The following is a 16,965-nucleotide window of genomic DNA, read 5'->3' on the forward strand; positions in this document are numbered from 1 at the left end:
CGTGTGATGTGGGAGCTGACTCCTTAGGGGCTTGTCCAGCCCAAGTGGCCAGAGTCTGGACTGGAGACTGGATTCCTGCACTCAGGGTCGAGGCACGGGCTTCCAGGGAGTGGAGCGGGTACAGCACAGCTAGCTCCCGGGGGGGATGCCTGCACCCATAGGGAGAGACCTGTGAGTGTAGGAGCTTCTTGTACTGCCCCGAGGTGCCTGCTGCCTGCCCAGAACTGCTGTCGTGTTGCCATGGCTGCATGTCCTCCTCTGAGCAGGGCAATTTGCTCTGCAGAATTATGGTGTGTTATGGAGGAAACATGCATTTTTCAGGTGCTCCTGCCACACCCTTTGTGGACTGAGACTAAAACCTAGGTGCTGAACTTCTGTGGTGAACAGAACCTTCTTGTTAGTGTGACCTAATGTGTTGGGTGGGGCAGACCAGCACATAAGAGCTGGGATCCTCATAGTGTGGGTGAGCAACAGCCTGGAGGCCTGGCTGTGGGTGGTCACACTCTCTTTTCTGCACATTGGCAGGGGCTCCCCAGCTTCTGGAACACACGTTCTGTGCTCTCCCTTACCAGGCCCTGGCCAGCCAGTGGTTGTCACAGCCTCCAGGGCTGGTGAATTAGGGCTAGTGCAGTAGAAGAGTTAAAGTTGCAGTTTTCATAAAATGGATTCTTAAAGGTGCCCTGCCCTGCATCGCTCCATCTGAATAGGAGGCCATGGCCTTTGCCAGAAGAGACTTCCCTATTTTGTAAGGCCCTCAATAACTCCTTGGAAATGCCTTGTGGGGTCTAATAGTGCAGTGCCAGGCCCTCCTTCTAGTGGAGCCCAAAGCCTCTCCCCAGAGGGAGATAGCGAGGACACCTCCCAGAATGGATGGGCCCCAGGAAGGAGCCTCACACTGCCCACCCTCCAACATGCCCTCTACTCTGAGCTGATCCAGAGATTAGGCCTGGCCTGTCTGTGCCTCAGACAGACTAGCCTCCACCACTTGGGGGAAGGCAGCACCTTCTCTGACCTCTAACCTTCATCTCCCGCCCACACCATTTGCTTGGCCATATTTCTTTACCCTTCTGAACACAAGCACATGCTTCCCTGAAAACCACAAAATCTAAATTCCTCTTACCAATGGCTCCCTTACCCCCGTCTCACCCTAGCATGCTGGCCCAGAATCACTTGCAGCTCTTTGAGAGAGAAACCTGATACTGAAGCGTGTCCTGTAAGTGATTTCCAGACACTTGCACTTTTCTGAGCTCACAAGTCCTGGAGGAGGCGTGGACCATGCAGGGATTTCACAGAATGCTCAGTTACTCATTCCTGCTAACTATAAAATTAGCAGATTGAACTGTTTCTTTTCCCCCTTTCAACATTTGCAGCTGAGGGGAGGCGTAGGACAGGGAAGCAGAGAGACAGCCCCTTTTAAATGTTTAAAAAAAGACAAGTTGCCAAATTGATCCCCTCCTGATAATGGGCTCCAAGGATCTCGCTGACCCCGGCAGGCAGGGCCATGGTGCTGGGGACTGTGGGGGGCAGGTCATGTCCCTGCTTGGCCTTGCCCTGGCTGTGGTTGGGGCCACAGGCTGGCTAGGGCAGGTGGCTGCATGTTGGTGTTTGAGCAGCCTCTTCAACCCCTGTGTCTGCAGCCACCCAGTGCCAAATGTGCTCCCGTCACCCCTTTTCTTAATCCAGTTGTTTTTACCCATGACTTTGTGAACTTCCCACTTGACCAAATATTAGGAATGCTTTTTCTTTCTTTTTAGATTTGAAATATAGAGGGTGTGTGTGTGTTTCTGTCTTTGGCTCCTAGTAGCTATATTTGGAACTCAGTCTTTCTAATAACCATATGTCAATAATCACTCGAACACTCAACTTTTCCCTTGATTACAAAAGCAGGAAGTCTGTTATGGTGGTCTGTTTCTCTTCCACACAATAAAACACATTGTCTGCTTACTGTACCAGTATTTGGCTAACATTAAACCCTGGGGGAAGCTGAAATTGGAACCGTGAACAGCTAATTTTCAAAACATTTGTTTAATGTAAATTGTGGTGTCAGCTCCCAGAAACAGCGGCGAACCCTGCTTCTCCAGGTTTAAGTGGAATGTTCTGAAAATAACCTTTCCAGAGACACGCAGAGAAAGACTTCGTAACATGCTTAAGCACTTGTAGTGAAAGGGACATGGTGTTTTTCAAGTGTCAACGCTTGAATTCCAAATCATATTTTTCCCCCAATTCTTTGTAATTGGGAGGTTTTGAAAGTCTCCAGTTGTGACAGCTGAGTCAGCTATAGTGGAAATGGCTAGAAAAGGCCACAAACCCTCCCAGGGGCCAGGGGTGCAGGGCTGGGCAATGTGTTCCAGTTCTTCCTACTTGGGTGGCCTCAGGTAACTTGGTGACTCAGTTTACCCCTCCACCTGTCGAAGACCAGCTTACGGCAAAATGTCGGGTCAGGTGTCCCTGAAAGAATGAGATGGCCTAGGCGAAACTTTAAGGGCTGACGGGGAGGGGAAAGGGGAAGTTGAGGCAGATACAATACACTCTTACATTGGTGCAAGCATCTCCTGCTGAGGGTCTCAGCGGGTCTTTATTCATAAGTTGAGGCAAGCCGATGGGATTACATCATCATATGCATAGAAGCAAAATAAAACAATCAGTACATTCCTTTCCCACAGACATTTTGTCGCCTATGTGTTTTCAAGAAGAGAAACGACCTTAAAAAGTTAATAGATAATTAAAATTTAAACTTACTATTGCAGCCTAAACAACTACCTAGGTCAACTAGCAGTCCTTGGTAACGCCCTGTTAACAAGGCTACAATATCAGGAGACTCCTCTATCTACATGTCCTGCAGCTGGAAACCAGTTGTTTCCCAGTAATCAGTTATTTGAACTTTTTTCAACTTAGAAACTCTTAGCGTAATCAACCTTTTGATTCATTGCAAGGCTTCTCTACAGAACCTTCATATGAAGAATATTATTATGACCAGCTCTAGGTTGTTTATCAGACATGCCCTTGTACAATAATTATTTCCCACTGTCAAATAGGCCAAATTATTCAGTGTTTAACTTTTTTCAGTGCTTAACTGTTAAGCAAGTAATTTTCCATGCCATGTACTTACAATATTTTTATGCTTATAATTATTCTTATATATATTGTATAAACATGTTCTTATAATTATTTGCCCAATGTATATTCCAAGAAATAATTTCTATTATGACCAAAAACAAAAGGCAAAGGGATGTTTAATCTTCAGCCCCACGGTTTGAGGCACAAGAAATCTTCAGCCCCACGGTGTGAGGCTCTTTAAAAGTCTTCGGCCCCACGGTGTGAGGCCCTTTTCTTAGCTGCTTGCCAGTGTCTTACCTGGCTGGGACAACAAGGCCACCTGTAGCACCCACCCCAAATGATGAGTGTTATGGTTACACGACGCTGCATTGTTTGTGTGATTGGTCTTGACGATGTGTTTAACAGTGTAGATGGTACCAAAGAGAATGAAGTAAAAAATTCTTCCTCTCACCCCTGTGCTTCCCCAGAGTACTCTCTGTAATGAGCTCCTTCACAGTCCGTGCATGTAAAGGCAGAGAGAGATGTAAAACCTTCCCCATCTTCTCAGCCTTTGAAATATATAAATCATGTTACCGTTGGATTGGCAGTGTGGTGTAGTGGTTAAGGATGCACACTGACTTGGCTTTCTGTTCTAGTTCTGCCGTTTCCTGGCTGTGTGACCTTGACAGCTTGCTTAACTTCTCTGCTATCTGTTTCCTCGGCTATAAAATGGAGATAGAACAGCCTGGGTGGGAGGCTTGAAAGAGAATGTGCACAATAGGCGCTCAGAGCATTGCCTGGCACCACTGTCAGCTGCATTATAGCCGTGCAGTTGGTCTGCATGCGTGCTTGTTCCTCGAGGGGACTAGTTATTAGATGCAAAACTAGGGAGACCATTCTCTACGAATGGGCTTCCAATGTTCCTGGCATTCACATGAGCACAGTGACAAGCCCTGCATGTAGGTCTCTGTGCTTGTGGGCAAGTGTGTCTGTAGGTGATTCAGGTGAAGTCAGGGCGAAGCTGCTGAGGCAGACAGTAAGTATATTTTAACCTTGGTGGCTGTTGTTCACACTAGAGCATGTTAGCCCCTTAGGAAACTTCAAAAGCTGCCTCTTTATATTCACATTTAACACCAAGTTGTTTTGAAAAAGATGCATTCAACCAATCAATATCTATTAAGTATACATGTGCGTGTTAACGTTCTCAGTTTCAAGGGTGCCACGGTGAATGAAAGGCCCCTGCCCTCTCTCCGTGCTCACTGAGCTGTAGTCTAGTGAGGGGGAGCTGTGACCAAAACAGTGCTGGCACGGGCAGTGTAACTGCGCGCGGGCAGTGTAACTGCACACAGGCAGTCAGGCGGGGCTGCTTAGGTAAGCAACACTTGCGCAGAGACCCGAGGGAGTCAGGTATCTGGACCTTCAAGTGACTGGGGAGAGAGTCCCTGGCAAAGGGGTGGGGGCACACTGGCTCCTCCCAGAGAGAGCTTGACAGGTTGTGCATGTGGGGTCCCTGAATAGCCATTGTATTTGGCAGGTAGAAAAGTCTGTTCAGACTTTTACTTCTCAAGGTAAAATTTTCAAATTTATTAAATAAAACACCCAAGATTCAAAGAAAACCATTTATGCTTAAATCCCCTGGGTTAAAACCCCTGGTCAGAGTAATTACTAAAACTGAAAGGACCTTAGAGGGTCTCCATGAGGATCATTTTTGCTCAAAATTCAGATAAATGATCACACCTAGGAATTTTCACACATGAACCCTCCAGTTACCCAGGTGAAAGTCCCCCTCCTGGGCCATGAGGGATGCCTGAGCCTCACTGCCTAGCAAAAGGCCCAAGAGGATTTTGGTAGAGCACCTCTTTCTCTCATGAGAAATAAATATTTAAACTGCAAACTGAGTGATTAATGTTCTGGTAAGGAATGCCAAAGAAAGGAATAGGTCCTTTTGAGAAGCTGCCATCCTTGCAAAATTCTGCCTGACCTTTTAGTGAAATTTCTGGCAGTTCAAACATCAGAATAAAAGAGACTAGGCAGTTTATCTTGGGCTGATAATTTTACACAAGTCTTTTTGGACACTTAGTTCTACAGATTTTTATGTTTCCCATAGACTGTGACCTTAGATTTTCAGCTGCTCAAAACAAAGCTGGGTGCGTACAGTACACGGAGCTTTTGGATTTGTAAAACTATATGAAGTTCTAAAGAGTCAGTCATTTTGGAGATTGACAAAGAATATTGCTTGCTTACATATTTTCCCCCAAGCCAGGATATGAAAAGAATCTACCACCTAGTATCACCATTTCATAAAACAAAGGACATTTTAATGCCAAAAAGTTAGAAAGGAACATAATTATAGATTACAGATTTTATGAGAAACTAAGAGTGTCATTGTTATGATTCGAGCGCAGTGACATCTGTCTCCTGAGATAACTGTGCTGGCCTTGAAAGCACTTGGTCACCTGTGGGCTGGGAACTTTGCAGAGAAGAGGCAGGGATTACCTGCCAAGTTGATGGACTGGAGAGATCTGGGAAGGAGTGGTTTATGTCCGCACAGACTTTGACTACTACTTCCTCTCTCTCTCACTTAATCAGGGATTCTCCCATGTTAGCCTTATTTTCTGGATGTGGATTCCAAGGCTTAGGATAGGTGAGCAATTTGCCCAAGTTTATGCAGCAAGAAGAGTTAGGACTCAAATGCGGAAGTTCAGCGTTCAGATGTAGTATCACTTGCATGTCCTGTGACCACAGATCACTTCCTTGGCAGACGCTCCCTGTTCTGATGGTGGAGGGTTGCAAAACCACCCCTTGCAGTGTGAGTGGGGACAACGGTTTTAATAAAGGAGGCCACAAGCCAATGAATCATCACTGAAAGCCACTAGTATTGCCACAGGTTGAGCAGCCTTACAGCCTGGCTGTGCAGGCAGCTGCAGCCAGGAGGAGGCTCTCGGGCATCTCCCAATAAAACCAGCTCCGCTCCAGGTTGCCTGAAGTTCTAGCAGTTAGGGATTTCTCACCTCTCAAGTGTCATTGGGCAGAAGCGCTAAATCCTTGACTACTTCTCAACCGCTTCCTGTTCCTGAGCATTTACTGAGCACCTCCTGTATGCTTGGAGTTAACAGGGCAAAGCAGTGGTTTTCAAACTTTTTGTTTCATGTCTCCTAAAACAATTTTGAAAATGTTTATATCTCACATATAAAATTTGACAAACTTTTCAAAATATATTTAGTTTTGCAAAAGATATAATTTTGGGCATATAATAAAGATTGATATTAAAAAAAAAAGTTTCATGATTCATTTAAACATACCCAAAGAAATTTAAATGCTAAATGTGATAATTTGATATACCATCATTTAAACAATACCACTTTTTTAAAATTGACATACAACATTATATTTTAGGTGTACAACCTAATGACATTTGATATTTGTATACAATGCAAAATGATCATCACATAGTCTATTTGGCATCTTTTCTTAGCAGTTTTCCAAATTTGCAATACTATGTTTTCTATGGGACCCTACTCCACACGACATCTCTTTGGCTTATTTTATAACTTCATATTTGATCTGCTTCATGCATTTTGCCTATCCCCCAGCTTCTCTCTGCTCTGATTACCACCAATCTGTTCTCTGTAAGATTGGCTTTGTTTAGTTTCCACAAAAAGTCAAATTGTACGGCACTTGTCTTAGATTTAAGAAATTTTCATTTGGCGTAATACCCTAAAGTTTCATCTGTTATTGTAAATGGCAAGATTTTATTCTGTTTTGCAATGGCTGATTAGTATTCAGGGTGTGTGTGAATGTGTGTGTGTCTGTCTGTCTGTGTCTGATTCGCATCTTCATCTAGTCACCTACCAGGGGACACTTAGGTTGTTTCCATATCTTGGCTATTGTGAATAATGCTGCAGTGAACATAGCAGTCCATATAGCTTTTCAAATCAGTGTTTTTATTTTCTTTGGATAAGAAATGGAATTGCTGAATCAAATGGTAGTTTTGTTTAATATTTAAGAACCTCCATACTGTTTTCCATAGTGACTGTACCAATTTACATTCCCTTCAACAATACATATTGTTCGTTCCTTTTTCTTTACAACTTTTCCAGTTATTTCTTGTTTGATGCTAGCCATTCTGAAAGGTGTGATCTCTCATTGTGGTTTTGATTTACATTTCTCTGGTGATTAGTGCTGTTGAGCAGCTTACCATATGCCTGTTGTATGTCATCTTTTGGAAAAAAACATCTCAGATTCTCTGATCATTTTTAACTGAAATTTTTGTTATTGATTTGTAGGAGGTCTTTATATGTTTGGATATTAACCCCTTGTTGAATACATGATTTGTGGATATTTCTTCCATTCAGTAGTTTGCCTTTTCATTTTGTTGATGGTTTCTTTTGCTGTGCAGAATCTTTATTTTTTTCTTTTGACCCCTTTGGAGTCAGATTCAAAACACATCATTAATACTAATGCCAAGGAGCTTGATACCAGTGTCGTCTTCTAGGAGTTATATGGTTTCAGGTCTTCCATTCAAGTTTTAATCCATTTTGAGTTAATTTTTGTATAGATAATTGTTTCATTCTTTTCTATGTAACCAGTTTTCCCAGTACTTTATATTGGAGAAACTGTCCTTTCTCCACTGGTTATTCTTGCCCTTTTTGGTGATAAGTTAATTGACCAAATATGTACGGTTTATTTCTAGGCTTTTCCGTCCTGTTGAACTATAGCTCTGTTTTTTATGGCTAGTCCCATACTGTTTTGATTACTGTAGCTTTATAGTATAGTTTGAAATCCAGGCACATGATGTCTCCAACTTTGTTGTTTTTTCTGATAATTGTTTTCACTATTTGGGGACTTTTGTGGTCCCATAAAAATTTTAAGATTGTTCTTTGTCAAAAATGCCATTAGACTTTTGAAAGGGATTGCATTGAATCTTTATATTGCTTTGAGTAATATGGATATTTTAGCAATATTAGTTATTTCAATCCATGAACACTGAATATATTTTCGTTTATTTGTGGTTTAACCCTTTGCACTCTGCTGTCCCCTCTCAGGGGACATTGGAATTCTAGCATATCACTCGGATGTCCCCTCTCAGGGGACATTGCAATTTATTAGTGATTACGGGGAATTTAGGTTATTTCAACGCAACTTTTTGAGACATGCATGTTTCCCTGAAGTTTTATCTTGAAATGGCACAAGAAATTAAATCAAAATACTGTAAAATTGTTCGGAGTGCAAAGGGTTAAATTTCTTTCACCATTGTGTTATACTTTTCACTGTACAGGTGTTTCACCTCATTGGGTAAGTTTATTTCTAGAGATTTTGTTTTTTGATGTGATTGTAAATGGATTGTTTTTGTAATTTCTCTTTCTGATATTTGTTAGTGCATAAAATACAACAGATTTTTCTCTTTCTTCCTCTCAATAATGATTATTTCTCAGTTGCTACTTTATAAAACTTGAATGAAACCAGCAAAAACATTTAGCTTTATTTGAACTCTGCTCTGCAAATCTTGCTTACATTGTCTTTAATGCCTTTTTTGCTTTCCCTCCACCAAACCTCCCATGTCCATACCCCATCATCTGCTTCCCTCCCCCATCACGTCCACCCTGTTCCCTGTTACCTCTGGTAACCGTTACTTTCTTTTTTTCTGAGTTAAAGTTTTATTCCTACTACTCTTTGCCTGTAAATGTTTTTTATGGTATTCATTTTCCACAGATGATTGAAACCATTTGATATTTGTCTTTCATTTTTTGACATGTTTCACTAACATAATAAACTCAAGGTCCATCCATTTTGTCTCAAATGCTACTGCTTCATCTTTCTTCACAGCTATGTAATACTCCATTGAGTATATGTCCCATAATTTCTCTATCCATTCATCTGTTGGAGGGCACTTGGGTTAGTTCCGTGACTTGGCAATTGTGAACAGTGCTGCTATGTACGTTGACGTAGATAAATTTTTTTAATATTGGAGTTTCCATATTATTTGGATAAATACCTAATAGAGATATTGCTAGATCATATGGAATTTCCACTTTAATTTTCTTAAGAAATCTCCATATCATTTCCACAGGGGCTATACCAACTTGTGTTCCCACCAACAGTAGATGAGAGTTCCTTTTTCACTACAACCTCACCAACATTTGTTAATTCCATTCTTTTTTATATGGACTAATCTCACAGGGGTGACATAGTACCCCAGTGTGGTTTTAATATGCATTTCCCTTATAATCGTTGATGTTGAATATTTTTTCCAGTATCTGTAGGCCGTCTTCATGTCTTTAGAGAGTTGTCTGTTTAGGTCCTTTGCCTATATTTTTTATTAGGTTGTTTGTTATTGGATTGTGTAAGAATGTTGTAAATTTTAGAGATTAACCCCTTATCGGATGTGTGGTATGTAAATATATTTTCCCATTTTGTACGTTGCCATTTTGTTTTTGTGATGGTTTCTTTTGAGGTATGAAAGCTTTTAAATTTGATGTAATCCCATTTGTTTATTTTTGCTTTTGTTTCCCTTGCTATTGGGGTTGTATTCCCAAATATATCTTTGTGGGAGATGTCCTGTAGTGTGTCCCTATGTTTTCTCTCAAGTATTTTATGATTTTGGTTCTTATGTCCAAATCTTTAATCCATTTGAATTAATTTTTGTGTTTGTTCCAGGATTCTTTCTATGGTTACGATCTAGCTTTATGGTGTTGTGGTCTGTGATGACGTTTGATATAATTTCCACTTTTGTGTGTTTTCTGAGGCATGTTTATGTCCTAGTAAATGCTCTGTTCTGGAGGATGTTCCATGTGCACTGGAGAAGTAAGTGCATTCATTACTTTTAGGATGGAAAGCTCTATAAATGTCCATTTAAGGGCTTTATTTCTTTGTTCATTTTCTGTCTGGATGATTTTTTCCTTCATGTCATTGGTATGTTGAGATCTCTGATTGTATTTTTGTTAATAGGTTGTTTAAGACTGGTTAATAGTTGCTTTATATAACTAGGTGCTCCTATATTTGTAGCATGAATATTAATAACAGTTAGATTTTCTTGGCGAGATGTTCCCTTATCAGTATATGGTGACCATCTTTGTCCCAAATTACCCTTAGAGTTGAAAGTCTAGCTTATTGGGTATGAGAACAGCAGTTCCCGATTTACTCTCTTGAGTTACTAGCATGTATGACCTTATTCCAGCCTGTTATTTTTAGTTTTGGTCTTTTAGTTTTAAATGGGTCTGTTGCAAATGAAGTATAGACGGCTGGAATTTTTACACCCATATTGTTAATGGTGAATTAACATCCATATTTTTAATGGTGAATTCTCACCATTCACATTAGGTTGATTGTTGATGTTTATTATCAGCCATTTTGTTTTTGATTTCGGACTGTTTCATTTTTCTGTTGTTTCTTTTTCCATTTGTCTCTACACTTTCTGGGCAGCTTTCCTTAGTATTCCTATCAATTTCTTGGCTTCTTCATCTGTGGGTGTCTATGGAGCTTTTTCTTAAATTCTGAGGTTTAGACCCTTTCAGAGCTGGTGTCTGCTTTCTGACATTTAACTATACAGGTTCTGTCAGTTTCTTCCTCCCACTTAATGTTCTGTTGTTGACTCATACTGTTCTTTCTCATGCCTCTAGTGTTGTATTGTTATTGTCATTTTGCTCAGGAATTTGTGTTTCAGTTCTTGTAGAACTTTTTTCAGTATTACTTGAAGAGCAGGTCTGGTAGGGGCAGACGCCATTAGCTTCTCTTTGTCTAAGAAAATCTTTATTTCACCTTTATACTTTAATGATAATTTTGCAGGATAGAGACTTGCTGGCTGGCAGTTTTTGACTTTTAGGACTGTGAATATTTCCTTCCATTCTCTTCTTGCCTGGGCTAAAATCTGGGAAATCCTCATTTGGGAGTTATTGTAAGTTATTAATTTTTTCCTTGGTATCTGTGAAATTTTTTCTTTATCTTTGATTTTTGTTAGTTTGACAATGATATGTCTGGGTGTAGGTCTTTTTTTTTTTTTTAAAAGATTTATTTATTTATTTGTACAAGCACTGGGCACAGTCAGAAATGCAGGAGGGTGAGAGAATTCACCACAGTCAAAGTGGGGAGCAGAAAAGGCAGACTGACGAAGTACACTGCTGAGGGGAGCAGCGGGCGGCAGGAGAGGTCTGCACGCCATGTGGGACCCTCGCCCGGCAGCTGGGGCTGGAACCGGCGCTGCAGAGGCTGCGGGCAGCTTTGCAACCCGGCGCCCAACTGCTGCACCACCGGGGAGGCCCTGGGTGTAGGTCTTTTTGCATTTAAAAATTTAGTGTTCTCTCTGCTTTCTGGGCAACCATATTTAATTCATTCTGTAAGTTTGGAAAGTTCTTCTTACTATTTTTTTTGAATAAGGTTTCTGCTTCTGTTTCTGTTTTTTGAATAAGGTTTCTGCTTCTGTTTTTCTTCCCCATCTGGGAGCCTGGTCATTCTTAAGTTTCCTCTTCTAATTGAGTCTAATATTTCCTGTAGTTTCCTCATTTTAACATTGTGTGTAGTTTCCTCATTTTAACAGAGTGTCTTGACACTCTCTCTTCTAGGCATATAATTTGTTCACTTGAGTCTTCCACAACTGAAATTCTCTTGCCAGTTTAATTCTATTTAAAGTCTTTCTAAATTTGTCTGCATTTCATTCAAAATCTTATTGCGATCTTTTTATATATTCAGATTCTTTGATGAAAAACTTTTTTTATCTCCTTTCTGAGACCTTGCACCTTCCTACCTGCCTTTGATTGACTTTCTAGTACCTCATTCAACATTTTTAATATTGTATTTTGGAGTCTTTGTCAGATAGCTTCTCTATTTCTGTCTCCTTTATATTTGTCCCAGGACTTACTGTCCTCATTTTGCTTTTCCTTCATATGTTGAGATGTTCCTTGCTTCCTCACTATGTGTATTGCCTTATTAATAGCTATTTGTGCATGTGTGTGGTTGGGGTGCTGGGGATTTGGCTTTTTTGGCTTTTTTTTTTTTTTTTTTTAATCATCTTAGTTTACCTTGGTGTGAGATGGAGGTAGAAGAGGGCTTTGGGACTTTAATATTAGATCTCAGTTTGAGGAGTGATATTAGTCACCTCTACCTCTTGTTTTGTTTCACAGCAAGCTGTATTGTGTGTTTAGGTTGTCATCACCTCCCACCCAACCTCCCTGCTGTTCCTCTCTGCTGAGGGTGGGTGGTAATCAATGAAGCTTGGGCCTCCCAGTGGGCAAGGCATTGTGGCCTTTGCTGCCCTTGACTCAACTACTGTGTCTTCAGGTCTAGGATATATGTGCTCCTTTCTTTACTTTCCCAAAGGATTTGTGAGTTAACTCCAAAGTCCTTTCTACTGTTAGGCTTTTTATTGGATCCAGGATGGCTCAGCCTTATTTCTCTTTGATCTCTTTTGGGAGTGGGGGTGGGTGGGGAGGGAGCTTTCGATGCCCACACCATCCCACTTGCAGAGTTCCCACTGCCCCAGGTTGGGTCTGTGCCCACTCACGTGTCTACAAAGTTTCTCCAGGGAATTTTGCAATGTGCTGGGTTGCCCCGTTGTGGCTTGGGAAGTGGCTTCCAAACCCAGTCACGCTCCCCTTGCTTCCTCTAGTTCTTTCCCATCAGCTGCCACCAACGTCAGTTCTCAAGCCCCTTGTGAAGCTCCTGGGACTGTGTAACCATGGTTGAAGTGTCTGGATCTTCCTATGAACAAATATTTTCTATAGTAAGGGAAAGGGTAATTTCAGCCTCTCTGTTTCACCATGTTATGGGTGGAGTCTATACTGATACATAACTGATTTTGTTTCCCAGAGCTTTGCTGAATTCACTTGTTTTTTTCTTATTTTAGTAGTCTCTAGCGTTTTCTGTATACAAAAACATGTCACCCATGAATAGTGACAGTTTTGCTTCTTCCTTTCCAATTTGGATGACATTTAATTTCTTTTCCCTGCCTAGGTGCTCTGACTAGCACTCCAGCACAGTGTTGAGTAAAGTGCTGAGAGTGGGCGTTCCTGTCTTGTTCCTGATCTTAGAGGAAAGGTGTTCAGCTTTTCAATTAAATTTAATGTTAGTTGTGGGTTTGATTAGATACGGCCTTTATTGTATTGAAGTATGTTCCCTCTAAATCCATTTTGTTGAGAGTTTTTATCATACATGGATGCTGACTTATGTGAAATACTTTTCTGGATCTACTGAGATGATCATAAGATGATTATTCTTTTTGTTGATGTGGTATACATTGTTGATTGTTTTGTGAATGCATCCCTGGACTAAATCCCACTTGATCATGTGTATGATCCTTGTCATGTTTTTTTTTTAAAGATTTATTTATGCATACAAGAGCTGGGGTACAGGGCAGAGATGCGGGGAGGCGGGAGAGGATTCCCAATGACAGACTGGGGAACAGAACAGGCAGACTGATTGAAATACATTGTTGAGGGGAGCAGCGGGCGAGACAGGAGAGGTCTGCTGCTCCATGTGGGTAGCTCCCTGGCCGAGGATCGAACTTGTGCTGCAGAGGCTGCGAATAGCTTCATGGTGTGGTGCTTACTTAACCCCTTGCACCACCAGGGAGACCCCTCCTTGTCATGTATTGAAGTTGATTTAGTAGTATTTTTATATAGGATATTTACATCTATATGTGTGTATGCTGTCCCTTGGTTTTGCTATCAGGGTGATTGGAATCATGGAATGAGTCAGGAAGCAGTCCCTCTGTTTTGGTAAAGTTTGAGAAGTCTAGGTTATAAAACTTCAAGTGCTTGGTACAGTTCCCCAGTGAAACCATCTGGTTCTGGACTTTTTGGGGGAGGTTTTTGATTACTGATTCAATCTTTATTAGTAATTGGTATATTCAGATTTTCTCTTTCATAATGACTCAGACTTAGGGGATTTTTTATTTCTAGGAATTTATATATTTTTTGTAGGATATTCAATTTGTTGAAGTATAATTTTTCAGAGTAGTCTTTTATCATCTTTTGTCTTTTTGTAATTTAGGTTATTCTCTTGTTTCTGGTTTGGCTATTGGACCTCTTTATTTTTTACTATGAATAACCTAGCTAAGGGTTTTTCAATTTTTTTTTCAAAGAACCATCTCTTACTTTCATTTATCTTTTCTATTCCATTTATTTTTGCTTTGATCTTTATTTTTTTTTCTACTAACATTCATTTGTTCCTTTTCTACTACCTTTAGATACAAAGTTAGGTTATTTATTTGAGGGTTTCTTGTTTCTTGAGGTATGCCTGCTATGAACTTCCCTCTTAGAATTACTTTTGCTGTATCCTGAAAGTTTTTGTATGTTGAATTTTGTTTTAATTTGTCTGAAGGTATGCTTTTTTTTTTTTTTTAAAGATTTATTTTTTATTTATTTATACAAGCACTGGGTACAGTCAGAAGCGCGGGAGGGTGAGAGAATTCACCAGAGCCAGATAGGGGAGCAGAGCAGGCAGGCTGAAGTACACTGCTGAGGGGAGCAGTGGGCGACAGGAGAGGTCTGTGCGCCATGTGGGACCCTCCTCCAGTGGCCAGGGAGCAGCCGAGGATCAAACCGGGGCTGCAGAGGCTGCGGGCAGCTTCGCAACCCAGCGCTCAACTGCTGCACCACCAGGGAGGTATGCTTTTAATTCTTTGATTTTTTTTTTTTTTCATTTACTCTGTAGTTGGTCAGTGGCATGTTATTTAATTTCCACTGCTCTGTATGGCTTTCTTGTAATTGACTTCTAACTCCATACTATTTGGTCCATACTAATTTTACTAAATTATATCAACTAAGTTGGTTGATATAATTTCAGTCTTGAATTCATTGTGACTTGCTTTGTGGCCTAATATGTAACCTATGCTGGAGAATGTTCCATGTGCACTTGAGAATATTTGTTTTGCTTTTGGATGGAATGTTCTGTATGTATCTATTAGGTCCATCTGCTCTAATGTGTCACTTAATGTTGATGTTTCTTACTGATTTCCTGCTGGTTGATCTGTCCATTGACATTAAGTGGAGTATTAAAATCTTCTGCTGTTAACTCTGTTGCTGTCAGTTTCTCCCTTTAGGTTTGTTGATGTTTAGTTTATATATTTAGTTGTGCCTGTGTTGGTGCATAGATTTCACAACTGCTATTTTCTGTCTTTGGAGACCCCCATTATAATTATGTAGCATCCTTTCTTTGCTTTTATCAGAGTCTTTGTTTGAATGGTTATATTGCTTCTTAGAAATAAGGCTTTATCCTTTGTTTTTTGTTTGTTTCTCATTTGCATGCATCTTTTCCCACCCCTGTACTTTTAGTCTCTGTGTCTCTATCTCTTATCTTCAGCACGGCAGGTATATAGATGAGTCTTTTTTTTTTTTTTTATATCTTCAGCCATTCTGTGTCTTTTAATAGAATTATTAGTTTATTTATATTTAAGTTAACTGGGGGCTTCCCTGGTGGCGCAAGGGGTTAAGCACCACACTGTGAAGCAATCCGCAGCCTCTGAAGCATGAGTTTGATCCCTGGCCAGCCAGGGAGCAACCCACAGGGCGCAGCAGACCTCTCCTATCTCACCTGCTGCTCCCCTCAGCAGTATGTTTCAGTCAGTCTGCCTGTTCTGCTCCTCACTCTGTCTCTGGTGAATCCTCTCACCCCCCATACCTCTGGCCTGTACCCCAGCTCTTATATGCATAAATAAATATATCTTTAAAAAATATGCTTAAGGTAACTAATAAGTAGTACTTTTTTTTGCCATTTTGTTATTTTTTTCTGGTTATTTTTATGGTTTCGCTCTGTTCCTTCCCTCTCTTGTTCTCTTCTAGTTTGATAACCTTAAGTTCCTTTCTCATCTTTTTTGCATCTACCATAGGGCTTTGGTTTGTGGCTACTGTAAAGGTCACATATGACATCCTATTTTATTTTAAGATGAAATAACTTAAGTTTGAATGAATTCTAAAACTCTTCCTCTTTACTATCCTGCCAACATCTTATATTTGTGTCACATTTTTAAAATTCTGTGCATTCCTTATCTAATTGTTGTAGTTAAAGGCAATTTTGTCACTTTTATTTAGTCATCATACTAGCTTTTAAAGTGACTGATCCACTATCTCTACTATAAATTTATCTTTGCCAGTGCATTTTTTCTATATATTTATTTTTACATCTTTGTTAATTTTTGAATAGTACCTGATTTCTCTTATCATGTGCAGTCCCCATAATTCTCCCACCAACACAGCCCCCGTGGACCATCACCGCAGTCCCTTGTGTTCTTCCTTCCCCTGTTTTGACACTTCTACCCCCCACCCCCACCCTACTGTGTGCCTCAGATCTATGGTCAGCAAGTTTTCTCTTTTTCCTGACCCTTTGGTTGCTCTAGATTCTACAAGATTCTATAGATGGTTTCTATAAGTGAAACCATCTGGTATTTCTCTTTCTCCTTCTGGCTCACTTCACTTCGATTAATCCCTTCCAGTTTCATCCAGGTTGCTGTAAGTGGCACTTTTATCTTTTTCATTGCTGAGTAGTATTTCATAGTGAATATATACCACATCTTTTTGATCCACTCATGTTATCTTCTCTGGACTGTTTAGGTTGTTTCTATATCTTGGCTATTGTAAACAGTGTTGCTAAACATAGGAGAGCAGGTTTCCTTTCGAATTAGTGTTTTTGTGTTCTCTGGAAAGATACCTAGGAGTGGAATTGCTGGGTCATATGGTAGATTGATTTTTAGTGTTTCAAGGGTCCACCACACAGCTTTCCATAGTGGGTAGACCAGTTTGCATTCCCATCAGTAGGAATTGCATTCTCCACATCCTCATCAGCATTTGTTGTTTCTGGTTGTTTTGTTTGTTTTAATATGGGCCATTTTCACAGGTGTGAGGTGTAATCTCATTGTGGTTTTGATTTGCCTGATAGTACATGATGTTGAACATTTTTGCGTATGCCTGTTGGTCATTTGTATTTCTTTGGAGAAATGTC

At 40.5% G+C, this 16,965-nt stretch overlaps 1 protein-coding gene across 5 annotated transcripts in view; it reads left to right on the forward strand.

Annotated features, from left to right (window-relative positions):
- Positions 1-16,965, forward strand: part of LOC119243452 (core histone macro-H2A.1) — a 78,383-nt gene that overhangs the window by 28,930 nt on the left and 32,488 nt on the right. The window lies entirely within an intron of this gene.

The sequence above is a fragment of the Talpa occidentalis genome, unplaced genomic scaffold (genome assembly GCF_014898055.3).
Source record: "Talpa occidentalis isolate TD23 unplaced genomic scaffold, MPIMG_talOcc4v2.1 talOcc4.13, whole genome shotgun sequence".
In the NCBI taxonomy this organism is placed as follows: domain Eukaryota; kingdom Metazoa; phylum Chordata; class Mammalia; order Eulipotyphla; family Talpidae; genus Talpa; species Talpa occidentalis.